The sequence below is a fragment of the Mytilus trossulus genome, chromosome 5, assembly GCF_036588685.1.
Source record: "Mytilus trossulus isolate FHL-02 chromosome 5, PNRI_Mtr1.1.1.hap1, whole genome shotgun sequence".
In the NCBI taxonomy this organism is placed as follows: Eukaryota; Metazoa; Mollusca; class Bivalvia; order Mytilida; family Mytilidae; genus Mytilus; species Mytilus trossulus.
In genome coordinates, this window is record NC_086377.1 from 61877001 (window position 1) to 61892018 (window position 15018).

Consider the following 15018-nt stretch of genomic DNA (forward strand, 5'->3'; position numbering starts at 1 on the left):
CCATTATTATATAACTTCTTTTACATTGCAAATTATAATTTTCCTCGTACATAATTTAACAATTTTGGGGTTATTAAGAAATATGGCTTTTAGTTTTCTCAATTTGATTGTTTCATAGTTTTTATGTCGGGGCTTATTGTAGCCGACTATACGGTATAGGGTTTTTCTCATCGTTGAAGGACGTTCTGTACGGTTGCCTATAACTTAAATCCACTTCATCTGAATTTTGGTGGATATACATATATATAATTTATATATATATATTGAGCATTTTGAAATTTAATTTAGTTTATTTTCTACTAGTGTGGACACAGAATTCAATTTTAAGTAAACTTAGTTGTCTCATCGGCAAATATGCCACATCTCCTTATTTTTATAAACATCAAATATGGTGTATTATGCTATTAAACGGTTGAATCATTCGTATATTATTCGGCATTATTTATATTCCTTTGCATTATCAGTATAGTCAGTGTTATTAAATTTTGCAATAAATAAGCATATGTTGTAATTGTTCAGCATACATCTAGTTTTGCTTAGTATGAATCCAAAATTGTATCCTTATGTTCGTAGAGCTTACCTCCCTTTGATTGCAAAAGATGCATCCAGGGGAACTAACTGCGCTGCATTTACAACAACGTTTTATTTGGTTATTCTTAAATATTAGATACATGCTGATTGGTTAATTTACCGTTTATATCTTTCTATTTACTACCACAACAACGCCAGCACATAAACGAATTTGTAATATACAATCAAGGTTAAAAAAAAAATAGAAAAAGGACATGGCTATTTTCCTAAACAGATCATATATCTAGTATCTGTTTATGTAAACAAAACAATTGAAAGAGTCTGGCCAATCTTTGAATTAAGAAGCCGAAGAAAAATAAAAATATGAAGCAAGTGCAAGACATAATAGTGTCCTGTGAAAATGTGTCCACCTGGACAGTTTTTCATTGAATTTTGGTATTTAATAATGTCCATTAATTGGACATATTTTTACTGCAAAAACCATGAAATAGCGTTAACCACAGGACAACTTTCATAGAATCTGCTATTAAATTGTGTCCTCCAAGGGAAGTAATACAAAGGTCATTAAAAAGTGTTAATATACTTGAATTTTAATAAAATCTGAACAATTGAAAAGAAACTCGCATGACTGATTACTATACAAATGTTAACAAACATATTATGGTTGGAAACGAATATAGAGACATTAATTTCTTTGAAATACCCAGTTAATGCTAATGGCAATGAAAGAAGAAAGTTTGTAAAGTATAAAAATCAAATTTGAGCAACTTTACTATACTTATAATGAGAAGAAGACAAAATACAATATAGAATTTTGGTATAAATAATGTCCATTGTAATAAAATGTTGTTCTGTAAGTGGACAGCAGTTAACAAAAATAGCTACAGGTATGAAATATGGTCCAACTACAGGACAATGTTTATAAGTAGTTAGTGTTATTAAAATATGTCTAGTATGACCTTGGAAAATAATACTGAAAAGCATTTTGAACTTAAATCATTATACATTTACTTATCAAAAAATATAAATAAGAAGATAAGGATGGTATACATGTGTACTGATGAAACAACTCTTTTTCAAAAAAACAATGTATTCAAGTTCGCAATTATACATGTAGGTTACAATACGTATAGTTTACAAGGCGATAAATATCATTTACTACTTTATCATATAAAAAATTGTCTGTGTGGACACATTATCCTGAGATAAAATATCCCTCTGGACAGAATTATAGAATTAGATAATGTCCACGTCCATGGACACTTTTTCATACCTGAGGGCATATTTTGCATAGGAAATCGGGTCCATGGACAGTATTTACTATGAAATAATGTCCAGTGGACACTATTTCATAAAAATCATACACAACCACTACGAAATGTAGAAATGTAGAAAATCGGTCTTTTTTTCCAAATTCCGTTTTTTTTTATTTTTGATATCTTATACTATTTATTTCGTATCTGCTAATTCATTTACTGTAATTGCAAACAGATTCCCTTATACAAGTGTGTGTGGCACTCTGTTCATGATATTAAAACAAGTATGACAATGATTATAGGAAAATCATAGTGCAATGGTTATGTTGACATGCTGACTATGTTAAAGGGGCACTAGCTGTCAAATTCATGTTCACCGATTTAATTCAAAATCTCATATTTTATTTATAACAATGTAAAACATTTATCCAAACTATTAAACGTTTAAATAGATAATTTACATTATATAGTCTTCTATAAATTTTTATTTTCTCACAATTTGTATAAGTATTAGGATTATACATAAATCCACCAGAGACCAACAGATATAGGTTCATCGCATGACCGTCACCAATGAGATAATCTCATACACTGTATTGAAATTAAGCCATCAATTACAAGTAATTAAATATAAAACAATAACAACTAAGCGAAATTGAAAAAGCACGGTCAGAATATACGTAAATAATAAACTAAACGAAAACAAGAAAACCCAAGGACTTGATATTGACTTTGGACAGGAACGTCCAAGAACCGGTTTAAACATATTTACAATCCGCTTATATATCTTGGACAGTGTTGGAACAATCGCTGATGTCGGATTTAGGACAATGACTGCTCAACACTTATCTGACATAAAACATACGTCAAGTGCTTGTTTCTAATTGTTCTTACTATAAATATTATCTGAAGCAATGTTTGTGATTAAAATGCTTGTAATCATACTTGTAACATAAAATGTGTTTACGTTATAATATTTGGAGTGTTCATAAAAAGAAGATATGTTGGATAAACGTTTCCGCTTTAAAAGCCTCAATCTGAAAAGTCACATACTTTTGATAAAACGGTTCTAAAGCGTGAAAATGCGCTATGTTCAATCTATTTAGAAGTAGAATCAGAATAATTTCACTGATCTGACTTCTGACTTCACCATGCGTGATTGCGTATTTAGTACTATTTACACATTCCCGAGCATTGCCTAGATTTGCGTTATACTCTAATAAAATTGAGAATGGAAATGGGGAATGTGTCCAAGAGACAACAACCCGACCATAGAAGAAAAAGAAAACAACAGAAGGTCACCAACAGGTCTTCAATGAAGTGAAAAATTCCCGCACCCGGAGCCGTCCTTCAGCTGGCCCCTAAATATTATCTAAACACGAAAGCAGTGCTAGGTTCATCCTAGTACTATAACCTAGCCTTATAGTACTGAAATGTTAACTGCTTCGACAGTTAACCGTACCTTTTTGGGGTTTTTAAATATTTAGAACTAAATCTCGAAGCCTATATCTACTCTATTGAACTGAAATCTTAGGCTAGTATGCTCTCTGCAAATGTGAAAAATCGTATATATATTCGATTCCCGACTGTATCAAACCAAACTCTTGAAAATAGTGTTGCAGAATCACAAAGCAGTTTACTATATGCATATATATCTCAGTAGCATGGGTTCGAATCCCGGCGAGGGAAGAACAAAAAGCTTGCGAAAGCAAATTTACAGATCTTACATTGTTGGGTTGATGTTTAGACGAGTTGTATATACAGAATGTACACAGCCATGTATCACCATCAATGTTGATGGATGATCCGATGGATAAATCTGTTGTAGAGTTGTCACTGGTTCAGACGGACTTACAATATATATATATATATATAAAAAATAGACCGCTTACTTCTCTCATAAAGCGAAGAAAAAAAAACTATCTCGAAATGTGTTTCAGGGATAATGATGAACTTAAGCATGCGGAGCACCCCCCCCCCCTTTTTTTTTTAATCATATGAGAAAGTTGAGCTGTGAATGTTTTGTTTCATAAATGAAAACTAGGCAATCTTGCAGAACTATTTGAAAGTTTTAGTAGTCAGTTTATAACAACTGATGACGAAAACACAATTTCCATCCCATTATTACATTTTGACGTCATGCATACTAAAATTAGTTCAAGTTGTTATTGTATGAAAACTATCTTATCTTAATACTGAAATCTATCTTTGTTTTCTATTTAATGTCACACGAACATAAAGTTCGAAACCAAAAACTTTTTCTAGAGAACCAATATCATGCATAAGTACAAAGTCATGTACGATTGACAAAAAAATACACCGACTCATTTAACATCAAATCAAAAAGGTCGAATCAAAGGACTTTATTCGGAAAGGTAACATTAATACGAATAATCCGACATTGATATTTTGACATTGAGACCGAACTTAAAGGTAATATTCATTTTGTACAAGTCATGATGACAAGCTCAAAATCATCGTATGTCGTAGGTCTTCTTCAAAAGAAAGGTTTTTTTACAAGAACTTCCACACAGGTAAAATGGCAAACACAATATGCTTGAATTATCCTATACAACAGTTGCATGTTGCTTTTGAATTAAGTTCTATTTAACTCTAGAATTTTTTCTTGTATCACAATTGTACCACATCGGTAGTTTCACGGTAAAGAGTTTGTAATTGTCCTATGTACAGGCTTAGATGTTGTGGGTTTGATCAAAGAGCAAAGACAAAGTCTTGTAATAATATCAAGCAAATTGTGTTCTTTTTCGCACTATAAATGAAGTCATTATTTTAAATGCCAACTCAGTGTATCGGTCTACATACGTTGTAAATCTTCTAAAACCGTTCGCATTAAAATTAGAGTGAACTGTTTGTTGATGTTACGCAGCTACCTAAAAATCTTAATCAATTTTCTCTATAAATATGTATTAAAATAATAAAGATTTTCTTTGTTTATATGAGAACGAACATTTGATATTCTTTGAGGGAGATTATAACACCTGAGTATTCTGGTCTTGTTATACATGTCTCTGGAAAAAGACCATTTTAGATAAATAAAAGAAAAAGCCGGCTTCGCAAAAGGGGGAAATTGATATTCTCCACCCGAAATCGTCTACTGCCCCTCTGCAACAATAACATGGTCATCCCCTTTAACAGTACACAGGAAGAGAAGTTGAAAGAGAACAATTTCGCAATTCCTAGATAATTTCATCGTGCAGTGGCAAGTATTACAGATATATTTTGAACGAACCAATTCAACAAACCATATCCATTTCAATGAATATGACATAGAATATTCATTTGTCATAAGAAAACTGGATCTGTCGATATGTGAAGGGAACTTTATCACCGAGGTGTCAACGTATACAAAAAGAAGATGTGGTTATGATTGTTAATGAGACAACTCTCCACAAGAGTCCAAAATGACACAGAAATTAACAACTATAGATCACCGTTCGGCCTTTTACAATGAGCAAAGCCCATACAGCATAGTCAGCTATAAAAGGCCCCGAAACGACAATCTAGTACTGTAATGGCCACAAGCGTGTCAAAACTGAGGCTGTGACTGTGGTTCTTTCTTCGGCAAAGTGTGTTCAGCTTAGATCTTTAAAAATAGACACACGTTACTTGTTTTCTTGTCGAAGGCCAGTGGTTTTCTCTGGCTTTCTCTACAAATTAATCTTGATTGTCATGGAAAACCAAGCGTAATGAAAGTGTCACTAAAACCAGCAAGCAACTAATTGTTCATACGATTCTTTTCGTTTACGGGTAAAATGATTTTATTTTAGTTTGAACCATGTATTTGCAAGACATAAGTGCGGAAACATTTTTCATCACTTTTTTATAATGATTTTCGGAGGACCCTAATTGTGCGCCTATTCCTAAGAACAGATATACTGTATTTTTTGGCCAAAAATATTGACTAAATCATTTTAATTTCGGAGATCTTGAATAATATAGTTAATACAAGTATGTATGCCATTGTATCATTCAGGTTTGTTTTTAATGTTCACCGGCAGACGACTTTGTCAACACCGACTCCAATGAAGTGAAATTTCGATTACAACTGTGAGAAGATGAGGAAGTGGGGAGGGGCAGGGGAACGGTCCCCTTATGGAATACCATATTTGTAAAGTGCTTACACTTTTTTTTAAAGTAACAGTCAAAATATTTGCTGACTAGTCCCTTTTTTTAAGTGGTTTATCATTTTCAAACAAAATGGGTGACGGATCTATGAAATGTCGTAATATATAGGCAATCGCACCGCAATCCAATCTGTAAAAATCGAGAAATCGTTATTATGTGTCTTTGTATGTACATGTATATTTCATCTTTTAGTATCATAGAAAGAAAGATGCAAATGTGGTTCAATGGAATCTTTTGTGTAACTATTACAGCTATGTTTGTTTACCAATCACAGTTTCTCTGATATAGACAGATGTGGCATATACAATTTGGTATACATTGGCCTTATGTATTAAAGCAGAGTTCAAGATTTAGATAAAGCAAAACTTAAGTATATGGAATTTTATAGAGGTACGGTTAATTTCCCTGTATTTTTTATACTTCATGTAACGTGTCGAAATTTTGTACTTGCAAAAATCCAAATTATCCATTTGATAAAGCACATATGATTTACATAACAATGCACAATACAAGTGTACAACATATAAAACATCAGTGAAAATTAACCACAAGTCTATTTTATTGGAAGGAAAAATATACATGGTCCATAATCTCATGCTTTGTTCTTTTAATGATAGCCTAACGAATGGATATCAAGAATACTTTTCAGATTCAAACTCTGAACCTTTCCAAATTTAAACTCTGAACCTTTCCAAATTCAAACTCTGAACCTTTCCAAATGCGCTGTCTAGGCATGTAAGTAATATTTATACTTCCATGGTTTAGGTATCTATTAAAATCTGAGATCAAAATTTCCATAAGTTTTTTTTAAATATAAAGGTCTGTATACAAAGGTCGTAACTTGAGTTTATCAATTATAATCCAATATGCAGTTTAAAACTCCCCTGCGATTTAAATTGCTTATGGGTGTCCAACAGATCGTTTAATAATAAATACTAAAAACTTGCAAATACATGTACATGTATCTGTAAAATTGAAGTCGTGTGCCATGCATCTGAACAAATTTTTATAATACAGTAATAAGATAATCAAGTGTCCGAAAATATGCAAAACAAATATATGTGTAAATCTAAAAGTACACATTTGACACTACATGTATGGTCTTAGTAGAAAAAAAATAAAGGAAATTAGCTGCTCTCCATGTTTAAACTATTTTTAAAATGTTTGCCTTTTTAAAGTTACAGATGGTGAATTTCACTCCTTCTTTTATTGCGAAATAAATAAACATGTAAGAAATGATAACTTCTCTGCAAATGATTTTCAAAATACTGATTTTATGTGTTGCACTAACAGACAAAAACATACTCATCATGATCAATAAATAAAAAAAATCAGCATATTTTAGGCTCGTTTGTAAACTGAGGACAGGGCTTGATTTACCGATGCATGGTTTAAAGTTTTGTGGTTTATTAATATGCTGTAATTTGTATTTAGGTTTTCACTATATTACATGTATATACTTGCAACAATAGATACATGTATATATATACATATATATATTATATGTATGTGTATATGTTACGTTTTATTTTCTGTTTGTCACAAACACGTTTGATTTGTTGAAATATATATGACAATAAAGATTATTATTATTTATTTTATCAACGCCTGACTTTTAATTATTCAGGTTTTTTTTACCCTAACCATGGAAGTGAAATAATTAAAGAGGTTATATGACCTCATTGCCCTAACTCTAATGTAAATAAAATCTGGCAGATATTTTCACATCCGCAAGAACAAATGTTTCGTAGTAGGGTGCATTTTCTGATAAAGGATCAAAGGACGCCAATAGTACTTTATTATAAAACTTTCATCACAATAAAATCGTGGCGTTCCTGATCAATTAACTTAATGGGACGTGTTAAACTATTATATGATAATTTGAACTCTGACTTGATATATAGTCGTTTATCTACAAATTTAGAAAATCGACATATAATCTAAACAATGTAAAGTTCTTTTTATATATTTACAAATGTAGACGGGTGTTTAAATAGTAAATAATATAAATGTATATTCCATACAGTTTTTTCTCTTTCTTTTATTTATTGTTGCACCATGCATTGCATGAATAGACTAAAAGAAAATATGTCTACTTAGCTAAAAAGCTGCTACGAAAGGCGATGTAAAACATATAAATTGTATTCTAAAATACATTTTATAATATCATAACGTATTCTATAGTAAACATGTTTAGACAAGGAATCTACATTTTTTGTATTGATCCTTTTTAATATTATTAAAAAAAAAAATGCATAATGGATATTTTACTATTTTTCGAAAGATATTTATCAGAGATATTTACTAGAATAATTAAATCCTGAATAAATCCCTACTGAACCATTTTGTATATGCGGATATAAACATTCGTTTGATAACATGTAAGAGATGTATAACGAATCAGATGTGGATACAAAATATTCCATAGACTTTTTTCCTCTTGTAATCCTATAAAGATTTTATACTTATATTTAAAATTTTAAATCAAAGTTATTTGTCCAATTTTGCTTTATAAAAAAGAAAGCAAAGTTTAACGTAGATACTGATATCTGGTTTCATGGAGGAATAAATTATACTTGGTGATAGACCCCAAGGGTTGACTGGGATTTAGATATATTGTCCTCTTTGGTACTAATGGTTCCAGTAGTAAAATCCTTGCGCTATTGCGGCTTCCATTTTGGTTGTTTGGGATACATAAATATAGGTAGTCGTGCCTCTTCGGAATTAGGACAGGAACTTGATATTCAGTGGTTATCATTTGTTGGTGTGGTTATTTTTAAAATATAAGACCGTTGGTTTTCCCGTTTAAACGGTTTTCCACTACTTATTTTTGGGGCCCTTGTTGAAGACCGTACTTTGACCTATTATGGTTTACTTTAGTTAAGTTTGTCTCTCAACTTGACTTATACATCTAGAAATTGACCGTGATGGCCGATTTCAAACAAACACTTGACATAAAAGAGATGATGGCGTCTACCTAACTTTTTATGTCTTTGAAAAATATCTTAGCAGCTCTTGTGTATAGCTTGTATAGCTCCATTTGATACAATATTCCGGAGCTTTTATGTCCTCACACAATTTCTGTGATACTATTGATGTTTGTCTAAGGTCTAGGACAAATGTGTCATGCATTATCAGGATGAGACCAATTAAAAGTAAATCTATACAATATTTAGGTCCTGGAATAGGGGTTATACCGGGATGGTGCCTGGAAAGTTGGAATGCAAATTGAAAATGTTGGTATATGGAAAAGGAACAGAATTTAGGCCTTGTAACTGACCAACGCCGTTCCTCTCACAGAATTGTTACAAGGGTTCATACTTTAATAAAGCATCGGCATCTTGTAACGTAACGTTGTCTTTCTGACCGGACGAATTTATACATCACACACAGTCCAGCGTGTCTTCTGTCGTGGTAAGATGACCAAACAATTATCATGTTTCTAGACCCCTGACGACAAATAGGATCTACTTGATAATAAGAAGCAAGCTATAAACCCATGGGTTCCACGTGATGTAGTTATAGTTATCCTTTCGAAAAGAGGGACAAAAGATACCAAAGGGACCGTCAAACTTATAGATCGAAAATAATATGACAATCTGAGCTGCTACGAACCAATCTCGTGTTGGTTACAATTCAGTAATATTTATTTCACAGATAACCAGCAATATGTTCCTTAGAGTATTGCATGTTTTGATCGTCCTGTTTGCCTTGAACGTTACATCTAGGAATGAAACTTCTTATCAAATTTGTTCATAAATGATCAACATGACGGTTGCCATTTATGAAGCATGATCTGCATATCCTTTAGGAGCCGGCACAATTTTAGTTCATTTCTTGGAAGCACAACACTTATTGTTATATACATGTACGTATTGTTATTTGAAGTTCATGTGAATTAATCGTTTCTTTCAATAAATATTGTGAACTGTTGATAGACAATGGTAATGTTAGCTTGTCGGGCACAGGCACTTGTCTCAGAAAAAAAATGTTCCTATGTATACCTGTTATATTAACGTATATAAGATTTTTTTTTCTGAGACAAGTGCCTGTGTTGTCGGGGCCTTTTATTGCCGACTATTTATACGGTATTGTTTTTTGTCATTGTTAAAGGCCGTGCAATTGCTTATAATTGCTTAAATCCTCTTCATATGAACTTTGGTGGATAGCTGTCTCATTGATAGGAATACCACATATCCTTATTTTTATATTGTGTTCTTCGTTGAGTAAATACACCTTCTTCGAGAATAAGTTTTTAATGGCAATTCTTGGTGGTGTTCCCGAAGCTGTCTTAGGATAATTACGTGTTCTAAGACTATCTTATGACATGTCTTTGTCTAACTTGATCTATTGCATTGATCGTCCTAACCGTAGGACAGTACACCTATTTATATGCATTAAAATGCATTAGTATTTAATTAATAACCCATATTATACTAGATTCTTTATCTATATATTCTTTTAGAACTTACATAGTTCTCATTAATCTCTTATTTTATATCATTGGTTGAAAATTATTGATGTTTTTGCCCTTCAAATAAGAAAGATAATATCATTGGACGTTTCAAGTTGGCTGGACTTCAACTTCATCAAAAACTACCCTAACCAAAAACTTTAACTTAAATTTCGCACTATCATTTCTATGTTTAGTGGACCGTTATCAGGGTCAAAACTTTAATTTGGCATAAAGATTAGAACGATCATATTACAGGGAACATGAGTACTAAGTGTCAAGTTCATTGAACTTCAACTTCATCAAAAACTACATTGACCAACAAAAATTAACCTTGACCGGTACAGACGGACGGACGAACGGACGGACGTACAGACCAGAACATATAATGTCTCTCTTTTATCGTAGGTGGGGCATACAAACGTAGGAAAAAAATATTTCAATATACGGCAGGGGGTCATGCTTACATTGCTTGTGTATTTTCCTGAATAAGTTAAATAATACTTATGTCTTCATATTTCAGTCTTAACAATTCAAAATTATAAGATTGTGTTTCTTGTTTGCCTATGACATTGAATTTGATATACATGTATATATATATATTATTTTCTGTATTTGTTTTGGCTCACATCGAACAGCAAGCTATTAAAAATAACTAGTGTAAAACCAGTCAAATGGCAAACCATAGGTTTAATTTATTTAAAAAACGAGAAACGAGAAACACTTATGAACCGTATTTATCAACAGAACACCAGATTCCGGACTTTGGGCATGTGCAAACAAAAGCAAGGGGTTTAAACGTTTTAATTGGTACAGACCCCTTACTTTATCTGAAACAATAGTGTATTATCACAACACAGAAAGACAGGGTCTCAAGAAAGATTAGCTTTATAGCTAACTGTGTAACCATCTTTAAATAAAGAATTATTATTATTATTATTAGACACGTGACAGACATAGACAGACATATATAGCTTGCCTTACGTTTTGTGAGATTCTATCGTCATTGTTATCTTTAGATATTTATCTTTGGTCGCATGTTTTTTTTTGCTCACTCTTTCGTTCAATGCTTCTTTCATTTATACATTTGAGTTTCCTGCGAAAAGTTATGATGTTCGGAAGGGTCGATTTTTACCCTCCCGGAGCACCTGAGATCACCCTATTTTTATGTGGGGTTCGTGTTGCTTATTCTTTAGATTTCTATGTTGTGTCATGTGAACTATTGTTTTTCTGTTTGTTTGTTTTTTTAAATTTTTTGCCATGGCCTCTTGTCTTATGAATCTAGAATCCTTGCATACTAAACTCAAAGGGACACATAAAGCGAAGAAAAAAAAACTATCTCGAAATGTGTTTCAGGAATAATGATGAACTTAAGCATGCAGAGCACCCCCCCCCCTTTTTTTTTTAATCATATGAGAAAGTTGAGCTGTGAATGTTTTGTTTCATAAATGAAAACTAGGCAATCTTGCAGAACTATTTGAAAGTTTTAGTAGTCAGTTTATAACAACTGATGACGAAAACACAATTTCCATCCCATTATTACATTTTGACGTCATGCATACTAAAATTAGTTCAAGTTGTTATTGTATGAAAACTATCTTATCTTAATACTGAAATCTATCTTTGTTTTCTATTTAATGTCACACGAACATAAAGTTCGAAACCAAACACTTTTTCTAGAGAACCAATATCATGCATAAGTACAAAGTCATGTACGATTGACAAAAAAATACACCGACTCATTTAACATCAAATCAAAAAGGTCGAATCAAAGGACTTTATTCGGAAAGGTAACATTAATACGAATAATCCGACATTGATATTTTGACATTGAGACCGAACTTAAAGGTAATATTCATTTTGTACAAGTCATGATGACAAGCTCAAAATCATCGTATGTCGTAGGTCTTCTTCAAAAGAAAGGTTTTTTTACAAGAACTTCCACACAGGTAAAATGGCAAACACAATATGCTTGAATTATCCTATACAACAGTTGCATGTTGCTTTTGAATTAAGTTCTATTTAACTCTAGAATTTTTTCTTGTATCACAATTGTACCACATCGGTAGTTTCACGGTAAAGAGTTTGTAATTGTCCTATGTACAGGCTTAGATGTTGTGGGTTTGATCAAAGAGCAAAGACAAAGTCTTGTAATAATATCAAGCAAATTGTGTTCTTTTTCGCACTATAAATGAAGTCATTATTTTAAATGCCAACTCAGTGTATCGGTCTACATACGTTGTAAATCTTCTAAAACCGTTCGCATTAAAATTAGAGTGAACTGTTTGTTGATGTTACGCAGCTACCTAAAAATCTTAATCAATTTTCTCTATAAATATGTATTAAAATAATAAAGATTTTCTTTGTTTATATGAGAACGAACATTTGATATTCTTTGAGGGAGATTATAACACCTGAGTATTCTGGTCTTGTTATACATGTCTCTGGAAAAAGACCATTTTAGATAAATAAAAGAAAAAGCCGGCTTCGCAAAAGGGGGAAATTGATATTCTCCACCCGAAATCGTCTACTGCCCCTCTGCAACAATAACATGGTCATCCCCTTTAACAGTACACAGGAAGAGAAGTTGAAAGAGAACAATTTCGCAATTCCTAGATAATTTCATCGTGCAGTGGCAAGTATTACAGATATATTTTGAACGAACCAATTCAACAAACCATATCCATTTCAATGAATATGACATAGAATATTCATTTGTCATAAGAAAACTGGATCTGTCGATATGTGAAGGGAACTTTATCACCGAGGTGTCAACGTATACAAAAAGAAGATGTGGTTATGATTGTTAATGAGACAACTCTCCACAAGAGTCCAAAATGACACAGAAATTAACAACTATAGATCACCGTTCGGCCTTTTACAATGAGCAAAGCCCATACAGCATAGTCAGCTATAAAAGGCCCCGAAACGACAATCTAGTACTGTAATGGCCACAAGCGTGTCAAAACTGAGGCTGTGACTGTGGTTCTTTCTTCGGCAAAGTGTGTTCAGCTTAGATCTTTAAAAATAGACACACGTTACTTGTTTTCTTGTCGAAGGCCAGTGGTTTTCTCTGGCTTTCTCTACAAATTAATCTTGATTGTCATGGAAAACCAAGCGTAATGAAAGTGTCACTAAAACCAGCAAGCAACTAATTGTTCATACGATTCTTTTCGTTTACGGGTAAAATGATTTTATTTTAGTTTGAACCATGTATTTGCAAGACATAAGTGCGGAAACATTTTTCATCACTTTTTTATAATGATTTTCGGAGGACCCTAATTGTGCGCCTATTCCTAAGAACAGATATACTGTATTTTTTGGCCAAAAATATTGACTAAATCATTTTAATTTCGGAGATCTTGAATAATATAGTTAATACAAGTATGTATGCCATTGTATCATTCAGGTTTGTTTTTAATGTTCACCGGCAGACGACTTTGTCAACACCGACTCCAATGAAGTGAAATTTCGATTACAACTGTGAGAAGATGAGGAAGTGGGGAGGGGCAGGGGAACGGTCCCCTTATGGAATACCATATTTGTAAAGTGCTTACACTTTTTTTAAAGTAACAGTCAAAATATTTGCTGACTAGTCCCTTTTTTTAAGTGGTTTATCATTTTCAAACAAAATGGGTGACGGATCTATGAAATGTCGTAATATATAGGCAATCGCACCGCAATCCAATCTGTAAAAATCGAGAAATCGTTATTATGTGTCTTTGTATGTACATGTATATTTCATCTTTTAGTATCATAGAAAGAAAGATGCAAATGTGGTTCAATGGAATCTTTTGTGTAACTATTACAGCTATGTTTGTTTACCAATCACAGTTTCTCTGATATAGACAGATGTGGCATATACAATTTGGTATACATTGGCCTTATGTATTAAAGCAGAGTTCAAGATTTAGATAAAGCAAAACTTAAGTATATGGAATTTTATAGAGGTACGGTTAATTTCCCTGTATTTTTTATACTTCATGTAACGTGTCGAAATTTTGTACTTGCAAAAATCCAAATTATCCATTTGATAAAGCACATATGATTTACATAACAATGCACAATACAAGTGTACAACATATAAAACATCAGTGAAAATTAACCACAAGTCTATTTTATTGGAAGGAAAAATATACATGGTCCATAATCTCATGCTTTGTTCTTTTAATGATAGCCTAACGAATGGATATCAAGAATACTTTTCAGATTCAAACTCTGAACCTTTCCAAATTTAAACTCTGAACCTTTCCAAATTCCAACTCTGAACCTTTCCAAATGCGCTGTCTAGGCATGTAAGTAATATTTATACTTCCATGGTTTAGGTATCTATTAAAATCTGAGATCAAAATTTCCATAAGTTTTTTTTAAATATAAAGGTCTGTATACAAAGGTCGTAACTTGAGTTTATCAATTATAATCCAATATGCAGTTTAAAACTCCCCTGCGATTTAAATTGCTTATGGGTGTCCAACAGATCGTTTAATAATAAATACTAAAAACTTGCAAATACATGTACATGTATCTGTAAAATTGAAGTCGTGTGCCATGCATCTGAACAAATTTTTATAATACAGTAATAAGATAATCACGTGTCCGAAAATATGCAAAACAAATATATGTGTAAATCTA